Here is a 7,321-nt window from a genome sequence, read left to right as displayed (position 1 = left end):
AGAATGACTGGAATTTTGCTTTAAAATGAACTGCTGTTCTAAAACCCATAAATATGCTGATGTGTATTACATTAATTGATCTAAAAAGTGACTRTGACTTGAACCCTGCAGTATTTAGTAGCCTACATTAATATTCTCAAATAYACCCATATGTTTATTCCAGTATATGAGATGTCAGCTGGAAATTAGAATGGGAGAAGCCATCCAAAAAAGAAAAAAAAAAGGAAAAGTTTCTTTAAAGACAGGCAGAAGCGTTATATCTTAATGGCAAGAAAGTTAAGAAATCATCAGCACTTTGAACTGTTGAGCGCACAGAGTAATGCAAATGGTTTTCAGTGTATCTGATGATTCACAGACTCTCTTGACATTCTTGATATTGACATTCATATAGCTGTAGCTGTACCCCTGTTCCCAGAAAATCCTTTTTTTTTTAAAAAAAAAAAAACTTACTTGATCAATCCTTAAAGAACAAATATTTTCATTTTCCACAAAAAGGTTCACCCTGAGCTAACGTTTGAAGCATTTCTGGGAGCAATGCAAGTAAGCCTACATTGCTGATTTTTGTTTTGTTTTGCTTTTTTTAATGATTTGTTAGTCTGAAGCCAGACTTTGCTGAAGAACTGAGCTCTAAAAAGTTTACTTGGATAGTAGCAGCTAGAAACTTCTCTAATGTAAAAACATAGAAAATGTGACCTGAAACTCAGGAAAGTTTAGCAGTAACTGTCAGATGTGTAATAGCTCTCTGAAAAGTAGCTTTCTAAAGTTCTTCACTCCATAGTCTCTCTGGCTTTCACACTAGAGTATGTTTCCCCACACCTTCCCGAACATTATAGAATTTCACTTTGCCATAGATAGGTTTGTACATGCTCTACCTTTGTCACTGACAGTAGCTGCCTCTCATTTTCTTTGTTCCATCTAGCAGAACCCTGTGTCTACAGTAATTTGCACTTCAGTGAGTTAACTTTGAAATACAGCTAAACTGCAGCTTTTCTCCACTGAGATTTTGACAAGCTGATGATTGACTTGACACTCTTGTAATGCTCATTTAAGTAGGTTCCGTTGAGAGATCATGTATCTTTCCTGCAATCCACCGATCCTTTCCATCTGTACGCTTGAAGTGTAATGGGCAATCTTAAACTCCTGGAGTCAAAGACTCTGGAGATGGGCACTTGAGTCTGGGCAGGGGCTTATGGTTTGTCTGGGCTGTGGTGTTTCAGTTAGAGCCCCCTGGACGTTCTGGAAGCCAGGCTCACAGAGCTGGGGGAAGAGGTACCCTCGGATGTACATTCCCACTTACGAAGGCTTGTGAGGAACTTTTTTGAATATRACATGTTTATTTGAGTAGATATTAGTGTAGATTTGATAGAGTCAAGGTTTCTGGAGCTCTGACTGCAGTATTCTCTGCAGACCACAGGTGCTAGCTTCTAACTGCTCTGTACACTTTACTTTCAGTTATACTTTTTACTAGGTTGTATATACATAACACTTGATAAAGCTATAAGAAAAATGTTTGAAGAGAGTAGAAGACTTACAGACTTGACCACATCAATACATGCCGGGTTTGTGGGTAGTTATCTTGCACTGATGTGCCTTTCGACAACAGGCAAAATTCTCCAGTTAGCTTAAGAATTCTAGAGCAGGAACTCTGGCCTGTAGGAAGGTTTTGGTTAGTCCTTGGAGCAAGGTCCTAGCACTCTGCCAGGTGCATAAGGTAGCCAGTGTTAAATCCCCATCTGAAATACAGTCCCACTCATCCTACCTTCACGTGAAGGCTAATCATAGAAGTTCTACGTGAGGATTGTCCTGGAAATGCTATATCCTGTATCTTTCCCCTTTATAAATGACTCGCACTTAAGACCTTCCTTCCAGGTGTTTTCCAGAACTCTGCCAGTTCTTTCAGTATACCTTGCCATTGACAACTTTTTGTCCTCTTTTTTCTTCCTATTCAAAGTGAGCCTAAATTTCCAGTGGTTCCAAAAATCTTTCTCCTATGGAATTCGTGAAATTTCTGACAATAAGTGGTGGCTTACTGATCYCATTAGTTTAACTGATGTAAATTCCACTGAAGAAATAAGCAGGAAAAATGAAAATTGTGCTCAGGCTCTTTTTGTCATAAGTACAACATGCTGTCTGATACCTTGATTTCTGGAAAGGCAATGTAAGAATGGATAGAATGAACAGAAAGGAAGGATGAATTTAGCTAAAATGTAGCATGAAACTAAAATTTTTTTTGGATTGTTTGAGAAAGCAAGATGGAACATAACCATGAAAGTAGGTGATTTTTTTTCCCACTGCTTCGCTGTGGTGATGATACAGTTTCTCTAACCTTTAGATAGAGCATGTCACCTGATATATAACTGCAGCTGAAACCAGAAGACAAGCTTGTCAGGTTCCACCATGTACTCTTCTGCCACTGTAGTTCTGAATAGCCTTTGGATTAATTAGATCTACCAATCCATCAGTTCCACTGGATTTCTTTGTTGCTGTCAGGAGCTTCATCCTGCAGTCTAGTAGTCCCTGGTTCAAATGTTTCGCTTTCTGACTAACTCTTTCAGTACACTGTTAATAATAGAAACTTCTTGCTACTTCCCTAGAATTGCCTTTCATCATCTTCTCTATCCCTTTCCATTAAATTAATTGGTGTGGCAGACAAATGTGTGTGATCCTTCTAGCTCCTCATTTCACACAGTACATAAGYAGTTTGTGTGTGCATGAAGACTTAAAGGACTTTGAAAATATTTTCAATTTCTGATTTCCTGGAAAAGAGCAAGAAATGCCTGGGTAGTCTGTTGGAGTTCCAGCATTTTTTTCATCTAAAGATACAGAGTTAAAAACATATTTAAACTGATTTGTGAGTCGTCTTGATCTAAAGATGAGTTTGTGTGTCTCTTTCCACATATCAGTTTGTCTACTAAAATACTACGATTCCACATCTCTGCCATCCCTAATGCAGAGACCTGATAAGTTTCTGCTGGCCATGTGGTCATCCGTCAGGTGGGGAAACTCCTTCTGTTGCTGCTTGTGTTGGGCTCATCGTTAATCTTACTGAGTTGCCATCTTCCAGCAATGCTTCTCTTCCTCAGGGTTTTTATACTTTTTCATGTTGGTATTTTTCTGCCAAGTCTTCTGACTACCATGACTGACTCAATGACTTTACTTGCTTGTTTTCACTTTTCCTGATCTTGCATGGCTATAGCTTATCTGCATGCTTACAGCTCAGCATTTCCCCCCTCCTTCTGCAAAACTGAGCCAAGGACACAGCCGCGCTTCACAGAGCTGGACCCTTAGTTAAGGACAACTGAATCCTGGGCTGCTGGTTATGCTACAGCTGTCGGCTCTTGGGAGAAAGCTTGTGCAGYACAGAACAGCTCCTCTGCTGCCCTCAGTCATTCCAATACCTGGGATAGCTCTAATAAAGGCATTGCACAGAGCTGTGATCTGTTAACTTCACCTTGCAATCTTAATGCTGCACTTGAATACACAACCCAGAAATAACAATGGAAAATTTTAGTCCATCTAGTTGCAATGCATGCTTCRGGACTTCTGAAAACTGTTTTCAGAATTCAGGCTTCTCTAGCAACCTCCTCTCTCCTCATCTCCTCAATTGTAAGAAAATGCCTAATAAATTAATTTAAAAAATTTGTTATTACTAAAAGATTTGAGATGCACCTTTAGTTTTATTATTATATCCAAGACTAAATGGCTTATTTGGAAAATGTTTTTCTGCCTTAAAACTGCTCATGCAAAAGTGCTGAATTTCCAGAATTTTGGCTTCACATTTACTGAAATGATTATATCACAAGTGAGCTGAACAATTCAGGGTTTTTTAGTCAAACATTTCCCCTAGCCTGCCTTTCTTTGCTTTAATTTCAGCAGCTGTCAGTTATGAGAGAGGAAATTTTGACTAAAAAAAATGAAATCTTTTCTGTATCCCTGGAAATGTTTAAATTCACAGATACCCTTGATTTTAATTGAAGCATCTTAAGAGTTCAAACTTCAGATTTTTTTTAATGTTCCAATGTTTTTAAAAAACTGTTTGTTAGTTTTTATACMTATATATTCAATTTGCAGGCTTTATAAATAGATATGCCACTGAGAAATGGATGTGGGGGGAACACACAACCTTTTTCAGGCCAAATTACTCAAAAATAGTTGGCGCATTTTGCTGATGTCGCTATAGCTACATGTTCTAACTCAGTGTTTGCTCTAGCATGCAGCATATACAAAGCAGTCTAGCCAAAAGTGGGGATTAGGAAAAACTATAGTCATTGCGTAAGCATCCTTTTGTAGATAAACTTAATTTTTAAGGTTCTGCTTTGAAAGTAGAGTTTGGTATTTTGGGAGAATGTATTAWGCTGTTTTTACAGCTGACTTTATGATTTTTGTCTAAGGATAATATGCCATTACTGTAGCATGGCAAAGATCTGCATAATTCAAGTCTGCTCAACTTAATGACTGTTTTTTTTCCTTGTGACAATAAACGGCATTGTACCAAAAGCAATATATCCTGTGTGTAGTTAGTAGTGGAAATAATTATTACTGTGCAGCTTTTATTTTTGTTGTCTTTCTATTGGTTGTCACTAGTGCAGAGTGTGAGCATTGACAGTTGCCCCAGGCTATTCAAGCTGTTGAGGGTAAAAAGGTCCTAATTAATATTTGTTTTCTTTCTGGAAGCTGCTGTACTTTGAAAGCGGAGATGGGTTGCATCTGATGCTGCATTAAGCTTATTTTCTTCCAAGCCTATCATCAGAATACATCCAGATCTAGAGAGTTTCTCCGGACTCGCTCCTCTGTTTTTCCTTTTGAAAAAGACCCAGGCTCAACACCAGCATCGTTAGAGCCAAGGATTATAAGAGAGCAGAAGGGCTATTTTCCCTGCTTGGTTTTGGGATTCCGCTAAACTACGCTCTACCTTATTAGATCCCGGCACTCTAAAAAGAATGGTGGAACACTGCAGCTGATTTTCCTCACCAACTCTCTATCTTAAGACTAGATAAGACCACACAGGCAATATGCAATGCATGCGAACTCTCTCTAGTCCTTAGGATCTGTACCTCCTGGCCCCCGTAGCAGTTTTGCACTACTGGTTCTGTAAGCAAATCATCCCTGGATAACTTTCCTTTAAAAGAGGGAACCTTTCTTTTCCTTTCCGGGTGCTCAAAAGGACATGGCTTAAGGTAGTTATCTCCCCACCACTTGCATTTTGACTGCTAGTATGTAGTATTCACTGCAGTAAAGAGTCACTATACAAAAATGTTATTGCTCTAAAAATAACAAGAGTGAAGAATTTGCTCCTCTCAGCATGTATTCATCCTTGCTTTCAAAAAAGCTGTGGAAAAATAACCTAATAGCTTTTCTGCATTCTTCATGCATGTTTTTCTCTGCTGCCTCCCAGTTGTCTTAGATGTGACTTATTTTACTGCTAATGGTGTTTTAAAGACTGTAGTACTACAGGTGTCTTATGGTAACTTGTAAATAAAACTACTGTGAACACATGGTCAAGTTATTTGTGGTGCTGCTCTGTAAATGTGTGACATTACCTTTGCTGTAAATCTTATTGTGCTTTCCTAGAGGATGTAGAATTTGCACCAAGTGGTTCCAAATCCCGTGTCTGTGCCTTTGACAAGAAGCCTTTCTGTGACTAGCCTGCRCAGCAATCTGGCTCTGGTAACAAATTCCAGGCAACTATGACAGCAATTATTTCTAAGCAGTAACTCTGTAACATAATTTGCTAGATGACAGCAAATCAACACTTATGTCAAACTGATTGTCAGTAGAGCAATAATATAATTTTATGTATATATCTCTAGCATTCTGTGTAGCAAGTAGAGAATGTACTTAAAATTCATTTATGGTTGGATGCTAATTAGGAAACTGTTGTTGTGGTAATATTTTGTCCTTAGAACCTGTCAGCTCTAGCAAAGGACTGTCTGTTTCCTATCCAACTGAGAGAGTGGTGGATGAGGTTTGACCTGTGTAAAGAACACAAAGTGCCATATTTTAGTAAAAGGGGACGGGGAGAAGCCAGAGGTACACTGCTTTCTTGCATTCTCTTCATGGTTGGCATGCAGTCAGAAACAGAGCAACAAATACTGTGTGTTTGGCTGCAGAGATGTGTAGGCAGGAGAAAAGGTATGGCAGGCACTGTGAGGAGATGAGCGAGACATGCTTATGAACAATACCACCTCTCTCTTCTAGAACAGAGTCCTGAGGAGGTCGAATTAGCAGTCAGATGTTAAGCTCTGCAGAACAACATACCTTCCTGTATGCATGCATGGTGGAGGGACTATCTTTGGTTGGCATAGCAGTAGATACTATTTAATACTTAATTTAATGTTTTTTTGGGGGAAGAATGTTTTAGTCAATCCTGTGGAATCCTTTAATAAAATGGCTGAATTTTTTGCAGTGTTACAGAGATAAGTGGCTTGTCATGAAGAGCTACCTGAGTCTGCAGTGAGCCGTCTTTTATGCATACTGGTAAAAATACATTCTAATCCAGACTGTGGAAACAGCGTCTTTTTGAAATGGATTCTGTGTAGGAGAGCATGGGGGATAGGCTGCTCGCAATGCATGGTCCTTACAGTCGTTCCTCCCATTGGGGTAAAACCACGGATTCAGCCTCTGCTGTTTTCTCTTTTCTGCCTTGTGACTCCGTCCCGTGGGTTTTCCTGTCAGTGCAGACTGAATGCTTATTCTTGTTGATGCCTTGTTCTCCYGTGATTAGGTTTTTCCTGCTGCCCCTACTCTAAGTTAACCTGGAAGGAGATTTCACACCTAGTTTGCTTCTGACCTTTTCTTTTCTTTTCTTTCTTTCTTTTTTTTTTTTATGAACCAGTTATTGCAGTGTTGAGTTTTACACTAGGCAAATAACACTCTTGTGTGATAATAATAATTACAAAAAGCCSTTAACGAAGTCCTGTTTGGTTATGCTTGCTCTGTTTCGGTCAATAGGGTTGATGGAGGTAAAAATCAGAATAGGGTTTTCTGCCTTCCTTKTGTATATTGTGGTGACTATTGAGAAAAACTGCTTTTGTTCTCCTGTCAGGACTAATTTGGAATAACTTGTTTTTAGAAAGTTGTTCAGGTTTAGCAAACATTTGATGCATTCATTTTTTAAAATAATTGTCCTAACGATCTGCAGTGCAAGCATGGTTATTGGAGGGGAGGGCGTTCAGGAAGGGCTGCAGAGGTCCAGTCACTGGCAGCAGGTACTCAACATCTAGTCTGGAGTGGTCTCAAGACTGCCCAGGAAGGGAAAAGCAGATAAGAAATGTCAGAACTCTTTCAAAATTAAACAGTGAGAACTCTCTTAAATGAAACA

Source organism: Rhea americana, unplaced genomic scaffold, assembly GCF_003343005.1.
Source record: "Rhea americana isolate MKP2758 unplaced genomic scaffold, rheAme1 scaffold_191, whole genome shotgun sequence".
Lineage (NCBI taxonomy): Eukaryota > Metazoa > Chordata > Aves > Rheiformes > Rheidae > Rhea > Rhea americana.
The sequence above is the reverse complement of the archived record's forward strand: the minus strand, read 5'-3'. Positions refer to the sequence as shown.